This window comes from Silene latifolia, chromosome 10 (assembly GCF_048544455.1).
Source record: "Silene latifolia isolate original U9 population chromosome 10, ASM4854445v1, whole genome shotgun sequence".
In the NCBI taxonomy this organism is placed as follows: Eukaryota; Viridiplantae; Streptophyta; class Magnoliopsida; order Caryophyllales; family Caryophyllaceae; genus Silene; species Silene latifolia.
Window position 1 is genome coordinate 40,247,725 of NC_133535.1, and position 14,024 is coordinate 40,261,748.

General features: G+C 41.2%; 1 non-coding gene across 1 annotated transcript; it reads right to left on the reverse strand.

Annotated features, from left to right (window-relative positions):
• Positions 1 to 13,453: 13,453 nt before the first annotated feature.
• On the reverse strand, positions 13,454 to 13,559 carry LOC141609732 (small nucleolar RNA R71). The gene has a single exon (XR_012527647.1). It is a non-coding gene; the product is annotated as a small nucleolar RNA R71 (small nucleolar RNA).
• Between the last annotated feature and the right edge of the window lie 465 nt (positions 13,560 to 14,024).

The following is a 14,024-nucleotide window of genomic DNA, read 5'->3' on the forward strand; positions in this document are numbered from 1 at the left end:
GAACGGGCTCCTGCACAAAGTGACATCAAAATAAATGTACAAATGTACACCAAACAGCCAGCTAACTAGTCCTGGCGACCCCTCAGCTCAGTTACTGTCGCCTCAAGGGCGGCGATCTCAGCGTCTCTAACCACGAGATCTCTCAACAAGTGGACCGTCTCCTCCTGGGACTGCGCTAGCTCATGCTCCAAGCTACACTCCCTCTACACAGAAGAAAATGGAGCAACATTTTACTTCACTTCCCGTCACAAGGTTGGAAGTAGTAAAGATAAGAAATAAGAAACGGGTACGAAAGGTTCATACCTACCTCCCGGAGCCACCAGCAAGGGCCTCGATGGCTTTAGCTCGCAGCCAGTTGGCCATCCTCCATAGCTCCATGTGCCTGGACGGTGCCACCTTCATTCAAATACAAAGAAGGTTCAAGCAAATGCATTCATATGTAATAAAGCATAAGAGTATAAAAGACAGCCAAAGTTGGGGGCTTACCCTCCTCACGATGCGCTGCCACTCGTCCAAGCCAGCGTCGGTCACCGCCTCGTTGAAGTCACACATCTCCGAGATCGTCATCATGCACGTCGAGTCAGTGTACTCCAGTGTCTCTGGAAAAGCTAGTGGCTCGACGCCCGACACCTCGATCTCCTGCAAAGCTCAACTGATTTAGTTATTTTGATGATCATTCATCATTCATCAGTTTTATCAAATAAGCAGTAAATATGCTTACCACGATCGGCCAGTACGCCAACCTCTGACGAACAAACTCGGCGTACTCCTTGCCAGGAATAAGGAGAGCGTCACCACTCGCACCGTCCAGGTCCGTCATCTTCTCAGCCTCCGAAGGCTCCCTGAACATCGTCCGTGGAGGATCGATGAGAACCGTGAAAGTGTCACGGGTGCACTGCCAAGCCAAACGCTTATCCAAGTACTACACAGGCCCCATGAGCGTCGTCAACATCAACCGACTCGAACTCCAAGGACGGAGAACCTTAACCACGAAAGCTGGAGCTCCAGTGTAGCTCTCCCAAGGCCTAGACACCCACTAAGGTAGAGAACGAGGGGTAATTCCTATGATCGTCTCTAAGCAAAGAAAAGATATGAAATGAAAGTCAAGATACTTACGCTGTCTAAGCTCAGGGCGTTCACGCCCCTCCGGCAAACGTTGTAAGAGGAACGCTGACTCTTCCGAAGGCACATGATCCAGTCCCTGACGACGAGGTACTCCCTCGGTATCTCCGCCACCCTCTTGGGCGAAAGACTAGGAAAGTAGCAGTACACCCACGCCTGCAGAAAATATGATAGTGATTACAGCTCGTTCTCTACCAAAATTTATCTTTCATATTTTCAAAGATATAATAATAATGACAAAACGATCTTTCATAGTTGCAAGAAAGGTTCATACCTCCAACAGAAGTCCAGGGCCGACAGTGGCAGGAGAAGTCCCCTTCTCCTTTAACTCCGGACAAACCATGGCCCTCATGTAGCGAGTGAGGACCTAGGCTACCCAAGTCGAAGACGGCCACACCACCGGATCCTCTCCACACAGCAGACCCGAGATCATGCTGTAGTCTTCCAAAGTGACCCTGATCTCTCCAAATGGCATATGGAAAGTCGAGGTCGTGTCCCAGAACCAATCAAGAAAGGCTCAAATCAGGCAAAGGTTAGCCCGAGTCTTCCTTTCCTTGATCTCTCTCCAAGCTCGCACCAAGGCACCGAAAGCTCCCTTCTCGGCGATGGCCTCCTTCTCCTCTGTCAGCTTCCCGATGGCATCCATCATCGTCGTGTTACCCAAGAAGGACTGCATGTTCCCGGTCTCCTGCGTCAATTCAAATGAAAGTTTTCTTAAGCATAGCAAATGACAAGGAATGAATGAACTAAGAAATGATGAGAAATGAATAAATAAGGAAATATACGATGAATAAAATAAATGACAAGTGGAAGGCTCACCATGCTCCTTGCCTACCTGTATGATAAGTGGCTCTCTGCTGCCCAAATGAGATGTCTACTATCCCATTTCTCAGCCCACTCAAGCGCTCCTGCGAGCTGGTGGCCGCCTCGTCCCACGTTGGCCCTCCGTGGGGCCTCCTCTTCCTCCTCTAAGTCCTCCTCCAACACTTGAATGGTAGAAGGCTCGACGTCAATGTCGGTCTCCATGAAGTCTCTCCCCTATGTAGAAGGAATCTCCTCTGCAATCAAAGCAAATAAAGCAATATTAGAAGCATATTCTCAAGCATTTTTCGAGCATTTCAAGCGTAAAATGCAGTATTTCTGGCCATCTTTGGCCACGCTTTCCAATGTCCAACAACTCATGTGGTAGGACGGGTCAAGAATAGTCTAAATTCGAGCCTAGTTGCGGGTTTGAGCCGAAAATTCGGCATCACTTCGCTACAATGTCAATTATGCCATATAAAAGTGTCCCGAAAGAGTTGTCACAAATCAAAAATCCGGTATCATAGCAAGTTTACCCATTACTCAAGGGTTCCAAAACATCAAGTTTCATCAAAAATGGGCTAGTATAGGGGCAATTTCTAAGGGTTTTACGGTTTAGCAGAGAAACCGTCACATTTCGCCCTCAAATCCTTAATACTCGACGAAAATCCGAAAGGGATATATGGTTGTGTTCTTAAGATGGTCAATTACTCATTTCTAATGTCAATTCATGAGGCAAATTCATTTGGGACAAAAGCCCCAAATTTTCGAAATATAAGGGTATAAAAACCCTAATTTTCGACCTAAAATCAAGCTCAAATGCAAATTAAAGCAAGTACAAGACACATACCTATATTAGTCATGATTTATGGCGAGATTTGATCAAGTTTTTAACGGAATTTGCTTGAGTTTTGATGAATAAACAAAGTGTTTGTATTTTGAAATGAAAATAAAACCCGACATAAGTCGCGTTTTTACCCAGACAGGGACGAACTTGGGAAAGGACGCATTACTAGTTGTGCCTCTTGCAAAGGTCGCAACTCTTGCTATGCCTTTTCCTCAATAGGCTTCCTCAAAAATTCGTTGAAATTCGTTATAAGTTCGTTATTTTTGGCCCCAGGCTTTATGCGCCTCTTCCTCAACATATGGCTCCGTTTTGGCATTTTCTCTGCAACAGACTACAGGCAACCTCGACATTTTGTTTCCAGCAAGAATTCATGATCACTAAATATAGTTCATTGGCTTCTCCTCTTTATCGGATTTCGCTTACAATGACCCGAGCGGATTCTAGCGGAATTTCTCCTCGACGGTGCTAAGGACGTGTCATTGTCGAATTATAACTTTATTTTCTCCTCGACGACGTAAAGGACGTGTCATTGTCGATTTATTTTCTTTAGCGGTGCTAAGGACACGCCGTTATTGATTCGATACTTATTATCTTTCTCCCCAGCGTATGATTTGAACCCGACATAGTCATCCCAGCAAGAGTTATGATTCGAACCCGCCAGAGTCATCCCAGCAAGAGTTATGATTCGAACCCGACAGAGTCATCCCAGCAACAGTTATGATTCAACCCCGACAGAGTCATCGATATGTTCTCTAGCGTATGATTCAACCCCGACAGAGTCATCAATGTGTTCCTCAGCAGTATTTTGCAGTATTGCTCAAGGTTTCTTCCATGACAATCAAAATGTTCCTAATCGTCAATTCTCTCAACAGTAGTTTGCAGTATTGCTCAAAGTTTCATCCATGACGATCAAGATGTTCCTAATCGTCAATATATTCCCAGGAAGACTTTGTTGCCGCTCATAGCCCACGTATTTCTCGAGAGACAGAGTTTGCTTCAGGACCGACATAGGCAGATTCCCCAGGTATGATTTCTTCTTATGCCTGGCGAGTTTCCTTACGTAGTCTAATGGACTTTAAACGACCCTCCCCGATAGTCGATCGACTCTAAAATGTTCCCAACGACATGTCCTTGGCTCAGACCCCTTGAGCCGCCTCGCGTCACCATAGTCGTCAGGTTGTAATCTTCGATTGACCTGATGGCTATACATTCACTTTCACCTTGTCCAAGCCTCAGTCAAAGTGAGGGCACTTTAGATACCTCATTTCTGCACCTCCCACCAACCGCCCAGTGATGATTGGGCCGCATGTTTAATACGCAGAATGATTTTATGACAGTTCGTAATTTCATTGACAAATGGTAGATCAAACACTCGAGTTAACCTCATGGTCCTCATCTACGCGCCAATACGGTCGTTTTGACAGTGATTAGAGTTCATTTGGAGTCCGGGTAAAAAACTCCTTCATTTTCTAAAAACCGTTTAAATGCCGAGTCGGAATGTTCCGGAATGTTCTAGAATTCTCTGGATATTTATTCCTAATTAAAATTAATATCTTTAAGGAAATATCTTCCGTATATTGTGTTTCATGGAATAAGGAAGTGTATATCTACCGAAATTTCATAAAAAATGCGGAATGTTTCTTGCTGAGGAGGAAACCTCTAGGGAAATGATGCAGCAGGTATTGCGCCTCTTCCCCAGCCCTCTTTCCACAATATTTCCGTGATATGTTTCAGTATCCGTGTCATTCCTAAACTCCTTTGTGTGTTTAGTATAAATAGAGACTTTCGGTCTCCATATTTAGCACGCGAGTGTCCGCCCTTCTCTTCTTTCTTTTCATTCAAGACTGCGCTTTTGCTTTCGACGCCTAAGTGCTTGATCAATTGACCACGTACGCTCAGATCATTCTGAGTCCCAGTCACGTTGCATAGACCGACCAATTTGATCAACTCCACTTAATCAATCTAATCAATCTTTTAAATCCTCTAACAAGGGCACTTTCCACGCATATTCGAGTCGAGCAATCACTAAACGATAACTTTAGTCAATCTCGTTTCCTCAAACATGTAACTCTGAGGGTGTAAAATCCCATTTTATTTATTGTACTTTTATTTTGTATCATTAATGTAAGGTTTATATCAAAAGCACGTTCAAAACCGTCTTAAAAACCATCTTTTAAAATCGTATTTACAGAACAGTGGAGGTCTGATGTCGAGAAGAAACGCAACAGCAGCTGCGCCTCTTCGAAAAATCGCAGCATATGCTGCGCCTCTTCCCGAGGCTGCCGCTGCTCCTGCTCTTCTTCTCTTCCTCGACTTTCTGCAACTTTCTTATTTCCCTTATTTCTATTATTTCTTTTGTTCGTATCAATACATAAATCATGTCTTTATTAATCATTTTCAAATTATAACGATTAATTCGAATTGAATCCCTTATAATTAATATTTGCGGGTTTTTATCATCTTATTCAAACTCGGATTTTAGAGATTCGATTCGTTCATACGAAGTCTCTGGAATTCATCTTTTTTATATAATTTTCTTTATTTGATTTCAATTTATCAGATTCTATTTCATTTTCAAGCTATAAGTTCTTTTTGTGTTCCGACACGAGTTCGTCATGTAATCATGTAAATCGTTGTAAATTCTCGTCTTTAATTCGTTTTATGACGTTTCCAGATACATGAAATTAATTAAATCACCTCTACTTGAGTCTAATATCAATAGTTGACCTTAAATTCACCAATGAACATTAACAATCCGCGGTTCTGACTTCACAGACAGAGCCCAGCTCAAGAACAGACGCAGGAAGAGCTGCGCCTCTTCCAGAGGACGCAGCAGATGCTGCGCATGTTCTGGGTTGGCTTCTATCCCTGAACTCTTTCTCGCTCTGACGTAGCTCCTAATTACGTATTAAATTGACTATTAATCGTATTATCGCTCCTAATCTGACATATTTTTCATACTTTTATTTCTAATTTTATTTTCTTTCCTTCTTCGAAATCCCGTTTTAAGCGTGCTTTTGTCGTGGATAAAATACGCTTTGTAATCATTGTAATTATTGTAATTTATTTGTCGTATTTATTATTATGTATGATTTATTTACTTGATTTTTCACATGTAATTGAATCTAACTTCCAACTTCGACCCACATTGAGTGCTAAATTACGTGTTAACCGACTTAGTTAATTCACATGCTAGGACTAAAACATTGGATGTTGCATTGCATGCATTTACATCGATGACATATCAAATATGAACTATTTCCCTAATCATTAGTAGAGGCCGCTATTGAGGCGGGCGGGATTAGGTGTTCGAATTAAAGAGCCTCCTTATACGTACCCTCACTCCTTACTCCAGTTATCTCTGGACATCCCTGTCCATTAGCATCTTCGAGAGTCATTCTAGACAAAGAATGCTAAGGGTAACGAGTTCTTGGTGTTCATGTCATTACTTTGTGTCTTGATATGGCACGAGGTATTCGAACGGTTTCTAATTTTTCCACAGTAAATTGGTGGCGACTCCACAAATGCAGCCTTATTCAACCTTTCACCGGTTTTAATGCCTCACCAATCGGTAACGGCCCATGACGTGCTTTAGCAAACCAAGGTTCCGTGGGAGAAGTGCCGCCGCCTCGAAATCAATGCGTAGGTGCGCGCGGTGCGGCTGGCCCATGTCAACAGAGAGAGAGAGAGAGAGAGAGAGAGAGAGAGAGAGAGAGAGAGAGAGAGAGAGAGAGAGAGAGAGAGAGAGAGAGAGAGAGAGAGAGAGAGAGAGAGAGAGAGAGAGAGAGAGAGAGAGAGAGAGAGAGAGAGAGTAAGGGTAGTGATGGTCTTTTTTTAAGAAAACATCGACGACGTCCCAAAGAATAAAGAGTTTTAATACTGTTTGGACACTCTAATACCAACAAGATTGTTTCATCGGTAAGCAATTGAGCCAGAAAATTGGAGACAAGAGTAACATTCTACTTTTTCTCTATAGCTTGCAGCATTATCAAAAGATGGGAGTGTAGTGAATGTGAGCTACCCCCTCCACCCTAGTAATTTGATGATCTTTTATAGTCATTGTGAGGGGTATTTTAATCAAAGGTAAAGAAATGATTGGGACGGAGGAAAAAATTATTATGAATTCCTTACAAAATCCTAAATGTTCAAAAAATAGAAGAACAGATGAATGTTTCATTCAATCATTCCTAATGAAATTCTGCGATCAGCTAACAATAAAAAGCTTTTGGGAGAGTCATGCCACTACAAATCAGATGAGAAGGCATGCCATTAAGCAAGTACAATTTCAACACTCTTAATCAAATTTATTACTATGTATACAGAAATAAGCATAGGTGCATAGCAATATTCAGTAGATACACGAAAATAATTACTACATACACAAAAATAACAGATTAAATTTCTCGATGAATAAAGGGAGAAAGTTTTGCATTTCTTCAAGCCAATCTAGGAGCTTGCTAATATTAACGGAAAACTATAAAACACTTACTAAGAATCTAGGTTAAAATCATATTAAGACAAAATTAGGACTAATAACTACAAACAACAATGGAAGGCCTAATTTCCTGATTTTACTTTCTATAAAACCCTAATAGAATGCATATCACACAATATAATTTAATGTTTCATCAATTTCAATTAAAACAAAATCAATCAAAGAAATTTTGCCTAAACTTATTGTACTATTACAATAATACGAAAATGATATCATCAAGATTACAAAATTGAATAGATTTGAACAAGAACTTACCTTTATTAACGGAGGCAATGGAGAAATTACGGTGGTCAGCGATGGAGAAGCTAGAGAAGCTAGAGAGAGGGGGAGGGGGGAGAGAGAGAGAGAGAGAGAGAGAGAGAGAGAGAGAGAGAGAGAGAGAGAGAGAGAGAGAGAGAGAAAGAGAGAGAAAGAGAGAGAGAGAGAGAGAGAGAGAGAGGGTGATTTTGTATGATTCTAATGATACAAACACAGGATTGATCCCACTCATTAGATCGTGTCTGATCTAATGGTCCTTAGATGGTAAGAGGTTCTCATGGTTCTCATTATATTACAAGTTCTCACCGGATCCCGACCCTATATAGATTTAGGATCCGGTGAGAACGAACACTCGGTGATAATGATAATAAAACCCAATAAAGAATTAACACCACAACAATATACACTCTGTCTCCTCAAACTAACAGTCCCCTGAAAACATTTCAGTATAACCTAACCTCCCTCATCCTTATCCACAATCTCAACCGTCATCGGCCACCACGCCGGAGCTCAGCACCATCTCGCCGGAACACAACACCATATTGTCGATGCATGTGCTTTGCCTTTAGTGGTCGAATTTAGTTAATGTTACCGTCTTTGCCCATTCATTCACTTCAACTCCATCCACAACCCAAACTTGTGCATCCGCTTCCGCCAATTCGCAGACCACCGAGACGACGACAATGGATGGCTTTAATTGAGTTGGGGAGTCGAGCCATTGATGTCTCAATTCAATTGATGGGTTGATTTTCTGAGTTTGGTTCATTTACAAAAGGTTGCACCAGAGTTGCGTCTGAATCTGGCATAACCGGAGCTCCGTTCATCTTTCCCAACCGGTGCCATCAAACAATGAGGTTTGGCTGTGTCGAATGTTTGGTCGAACTCGTGAACGGCGACAACTACCTAACCTCCTCCCTTCATTGGTTTCCCGTTTATTTTAATGCAGTTACACTAATTTTTCATGTATCTAGCGACTATTTTAATGCACCTCAACATAGATACACAAAATTAATTGCTAGGTACATCAAAATTTGTTTGATATACATCATCATATAAACCAGATACATTAAAATCTCGCCGGAGCTCCAAAAATTGATCAGAGATGTGATTAGAGTTCCGACAGATTAAACCACATAAACACCATCCATAACTGGAAATATCAGGGTTTCGTGTTGTTCAATGGCGTCATCGGTGTTTCACCGGCGTTTAGGACATTCTCCGGCGTTGACGGCGGCGACGGTAGGTGATGGGTGATGGTGGATTACTCGATGGGAATGCCATATAGCGTTGGATAGGGTCGAGATCCCGTACAAACTATTGTTCGGTGCGAACTGTACGAACTTAATGAGAGCCATTGGATTGAGTCAAATAAAAAGTCCAAATTATTCCCCATTCCTCAAACCTCTCCCCTTGTTTCATATCTCTACCCTATACTCTAACCTCCCTCCACCCACCTCTATCATCACCTACCACACCTACTTCGGACACCGGCAACCGCTGCCGATAATACACTGACGACTTCAATTCTAATATCCTCAGCCATACAACCCGCATAATCGACTTTCTAGAGAGAAAAGTGAAAAATGACGGCAAGCAGAAATATATTGGGTTGTTGGAATAAGAGAGAAAGTAAAATATATTGGTTTTACGGTGTCGCTGTCGTCTTCTAGGTTGACAGATGGTGTTGTCAGCGATGTTTTTTTGTGGCCAATGGTTGGTCTGGTCAGGGATGCGCGGGCATTTTATGGTGGTCGAAGAAGTAACCTATGTAAACTTGGTTTGCCTGCAATGGTAAATGTTAGAGATGACTAGATCAGGTTGGGTACATTTCCTTAGTTGCTCAGTTTTACATTTAGTGAGGTAAGACTCTTGTTTAATTGTATCAATTGAAATTTGAATAAATTATGATTTTGTTTCAATTGAATCTAATCTGATGTATCAGTTGATCAATAATTATGGTATTAAGTATAGAAAGGGAGTTGTTTTCTGAAAACCTTTTTGGCTCTGGTTTTGCCATTGTCGAGGGCTCTCTTTGGATGGTAACTTATTTCCTGCGTTGGGCGGTCGTAGTTGATCTTTAGACCGTGGATACAGAAAATTCCAGCCCGGATACACATGGTAATATTGCTGGATACACACATCGATTTGTGTATCTAATAGTAATACTATGTGTTTCTGGTAGTAATATCAATGTGTATCCGAGGGTAGTACTAAGGGTGTCTTGGTAATTTGTACGGTTCGCACGATTGAAAATGACGAAGGGGCTTAAGTAGTAGGGGATTTGGGTGAGAAATTCAAGGATGGATTTTGTTAAAAGTTTAAAATTATTTTAGGTTTGATCATTTTGATTCAGATATGTTTTGGGTGTTATCAAGTAATCTAAGGGTGACAATAGTTTGGGTGTCACAGCTTAATTCAAGTCATATTTGGATTCATTTGTTCGTTGGTAAGGTGGAAAAATTTTATAATTTTATCTTGAATGACGTTTTGGCTCACTTTTAGACTTCATGCTTAGATTTGGTTTCTGTTGTCGCTTTGTTTTAGTTTATCACTTCATCAGTATTACTCCTATAAGTTAGAATGATAAAGTAGATTATTCGGGTCTGCTGTTTTTGTAATCTATACTAGTTGAATCTTCGTAAATGTCAGTGATATGACTCATATTGGAGCATATTTAGTCCCCGAATTAGCCTTGTTCCTATGTTTTTTAGTGCATAATTGGGTCATTTACTATCTTTAGTCTTTCGTTTTGCATATTCTTTGAGGTTTTGATCCCTTGGTAGGAAAGGAGTAAGAACCTTGCATTTTCATGGCAAAATGGAGCTAAATTGATCGAATCTAATGACCAAGCATCAAAGGGAAGACAATGCTAGAAGGCCTATGTAGATAATAAATTAGATTGGGCAATGATGAAAGGATCATTGCATCTCCAACAAGATCCTTGAGGATTGTTGAGGAAAGAAAAGAAGAAGAAGTGACTGCCCAACAATCTAAGCGTCCAACCTTGCCACAATCCGAGCGTCCCGTGGCCAAGACGCTCGTCTTGGTGCCTGATGAGCCGAGCGTCGCCTTCCCTAATCTGCTCGAATTCCTCTCCAGTGCAAACCGTCCCTCAGCCAAGCCGCTCGGGACGAGCGTATTTCTTGAAGACTATGAAAACGGAGATGAGCATCACCTTGGAGAGGAGCACTTCCTCAACTTCTCTTAAGGGTCTTAATCGTCATTTAAGCCCTTAGTAACCCTAATTCTTGTACCTAATCCTTAGTATAAATACCCCATTGTGCTAATTAGATTATCATGTTCTTCTTATGCATTCTTAATATCATCTTAATCTTGTAATCAACTCTTATTTTAGCATTAATACAAATCTCATTTCTTAATCCTTCCTTAATTCCTCTATTGTTCATCATTTATTTTGGGTAATTGAAGATTATTTGGGGTTTATATGGAGGATTGACAACCTTCCATCAATCATCAAGTACTTCTATTATTCTTTGCTTTATTATTTGGAATCATCCTTAGGTATAATTATCTCTTAATCCCTTTTTAATTATTGTTAATCACATCATTTATTCATCATGTTTTGCTTTGCTAGTATGATTGACAACCTTGTTAGCATGTTAAACTTGATAATGAGTGAGTAGTCACCTTAACTAGGGTTAATGGGGAATTAGGGGAAACCAACATTGGGATTGATTCATGCTTAATCTAATATGCTTTCATAATTAATTTGTGATACGTCCATTTTGTATAGTCTTTTTAGCCTATTTTAGCACGTATTTCTATGTATTTTCATACTGTTTATATTGCATTTTGCCCCCGAATTGGCTACTTTGGTTCGTCTTGACTATTTTGCAGGAATGAACGTAAAAGTAGAAGAATCGTACCATTTTCGTCCTTTTTGCATGGATTTTGAGAGGACGGGATTTTTCAGAGTGAGATCTTGCATTGGGATGCGTGAAGGAACGGTCCACGAGGCAGTCGGTCACGAGTTTGAGCTGATTTGAAGGAAGAATACTCGATCGAGTTGTTTTACCACTCGATCGAGTGGTTTCTATGGCTAGCATTGGTCGATCGAGCATTATTATACTCGATCAAGAAGTGCTGGAAACTGGAGTTACTCGATCGAGTAACAATTCTACTCGATCGAGTAGATTATCTGGAGAGATGCTCGATCGAGTGGTTTAAAGCTACTCGATCGAGTGGTTTTGGCTGGCGTGGGCTTTAATTAGCCCGTGAGTTTGTTTTAGTTGATGGACTTAGTAATTTTTCTATTTAAACACACGTTAACTAGGTCATTAACATCGATTCTACTCTTTATCTAAGTTTTTATCTATCATTCACTTTTAAACAGTAAAGACTGCGCTTCTCTTTTCCCTTCACTGTAACTTTATTTTCGGGGTTATTTAGCTCGGATTCGTTTGTTCTCTACGCCGGATTCTTGCGATTGTAATCTCTTTCTCTTTTCTTAATAATAATTTCTCTTTCATTTACTTTAATTGTTTGTTGTGCTTTCTTTTAATTTCTGCCCTAATTACCTTTTATGCATTTTTATTATTGTTTGATCATTGTTGAATGTTAGTTTATTCATCGTTATTAGTCTTGACAATATTAATAGCATGAGTAGCTAATCTGTTTCATGTTGGGATTAGGGAATCTACGGTAGAAATGTGACGATGTAGTAAATAGGTTATATGAATTAATTGTGAGACTCTGTCCCCATAGCAATATAACTGTATTTACCGACTTAGTTGAGTACACGCTTCTGAGTCACCTTTTAATCTGGTTAAATTTAATCCTGAATCGGAAGATTGGACTAAATCGACCTGCTATGAACAGTAGACTACCCTGACGAGGACGGAAGTTAAGTTAGAGGGAGTTTAGGGTAGAAAGTGGACCGGAAGGACCTTTCCATATCCGTCTCGCAGTAATTTATCTAATTTGTTTACAGTTGAGTCACAGGACTACCGTAGTGAACCGAAATCCTGACATGTCCCTTCTCTTCTGATAGTTTAATTCTATTTTCTACCTTAATCGCTCTTTCCTTATTCCTCTTGCCTTTTGAATCTATTAGTTTAGAAATCAAATTATAACCCCCCCCCCTCCCTCCCCCATTTGTGACCAAATAGACGGACTCTTACAGATATCTTGCCTCCCTGAGGAGATCAACCTGACTGCCCTAGCTATATAGTTAGTTTAGTTAGTTATTTTTGATAGGTACACGACAGCCCTGTCAAATTTTGGCGCCGTTGCCGGGGAGGCAATCGCCCTATCTGTTTTTATTTCGTCTATTTTATTCGTCTCAGGGAATTTTTATTCCTTGAGGCAGTTCTTATTTATTTTCTTTCAGTGTTGTGTATGCCCAGGTCAGACAGGTTTGAGTTAGTTTCAGCTGATTCTGAGCCAGAGAGACTGTTCAGGCATAGACTCCGTCTGCAAAGAGAATCACGAAAGGAAGACTTGAGTACTTTCGAACCAAAACTTCAACATTTCCTATTTACAGAAAATCCTCTTTTGTAGAAGATACTTTCACTTCTGTAAACCAACCAGTAAAGATGCCTAACATTGCCAGTCATTCGGAGCCTAAAGCATCGTCTATTCCGAAAGGTTTCAATCTCCAGACTGAGGATGGGAACACATTTGACATCTGTCCTTCCTATATCAATCTGGTGGAGAGGAACCTATTTAGAGGTGTGGCAGGTGAAGACCCGAGGAAGCATATGGAGGTCTTTACAGACTACTGTTCTACTATCCCCGCCACTAAGGGGTAACTCAAGACAAGATCAAGGAGGTGCTGTTTCCTTTTTCTTTGACTGACTCAGCCATGGAGTGGCTGACTGATTTGGACCGTGCGGCCGCGGGGGTTACAGATTGGGAGACCCTTGCTCTTGCTTTTTACAAGAGATATTTCCCTCCGCAGCGTACTAATCAGCTGAGGGCCAAGATCACCAGTTTCAAGCAAGCACCAGATGAAACTTTCTATGAAGCATGGTGTCGTTTCAAGAGGTTGGTGAGGTCAATTCCTCACCGTGGTTTTGATCCTTGGTTTCTGTCCAATCAGTTCTACAATGGGCTATATGACGATCACAGAGCCATACATGACGCATCATCCAACGGAAGATTCCAAAAGAACACTGATGATGATAAGGGATGGACCCTTATTGAAGAAATGACGACCCACTGTGCCGAGTATGGGAACCCGAGGGATGGTATTAGAACGGTTGATGCAGTCGACAAGCAAGTTGTGGCTCAGCTGGAAGCCATGAATGCTAGATTTGATAAGTTGGAGTTGCATTCTGCGGCAGAGCCTCAGACGGTTCATTTGCTTACTAGAGGAGAAACCGTCACATGTGAGAGGTGTGGGAGCAATGACGGTCATACTCCTGTTGACTGTCTTACGGAGAAAGAGCAAGTCCTTGCCAACAATACAAGCAAGGAGGGGCTCTTATTACAATCATCAAGCGGCAGTCCATCCCAATTTGAGGTGGACAAATCAAAATG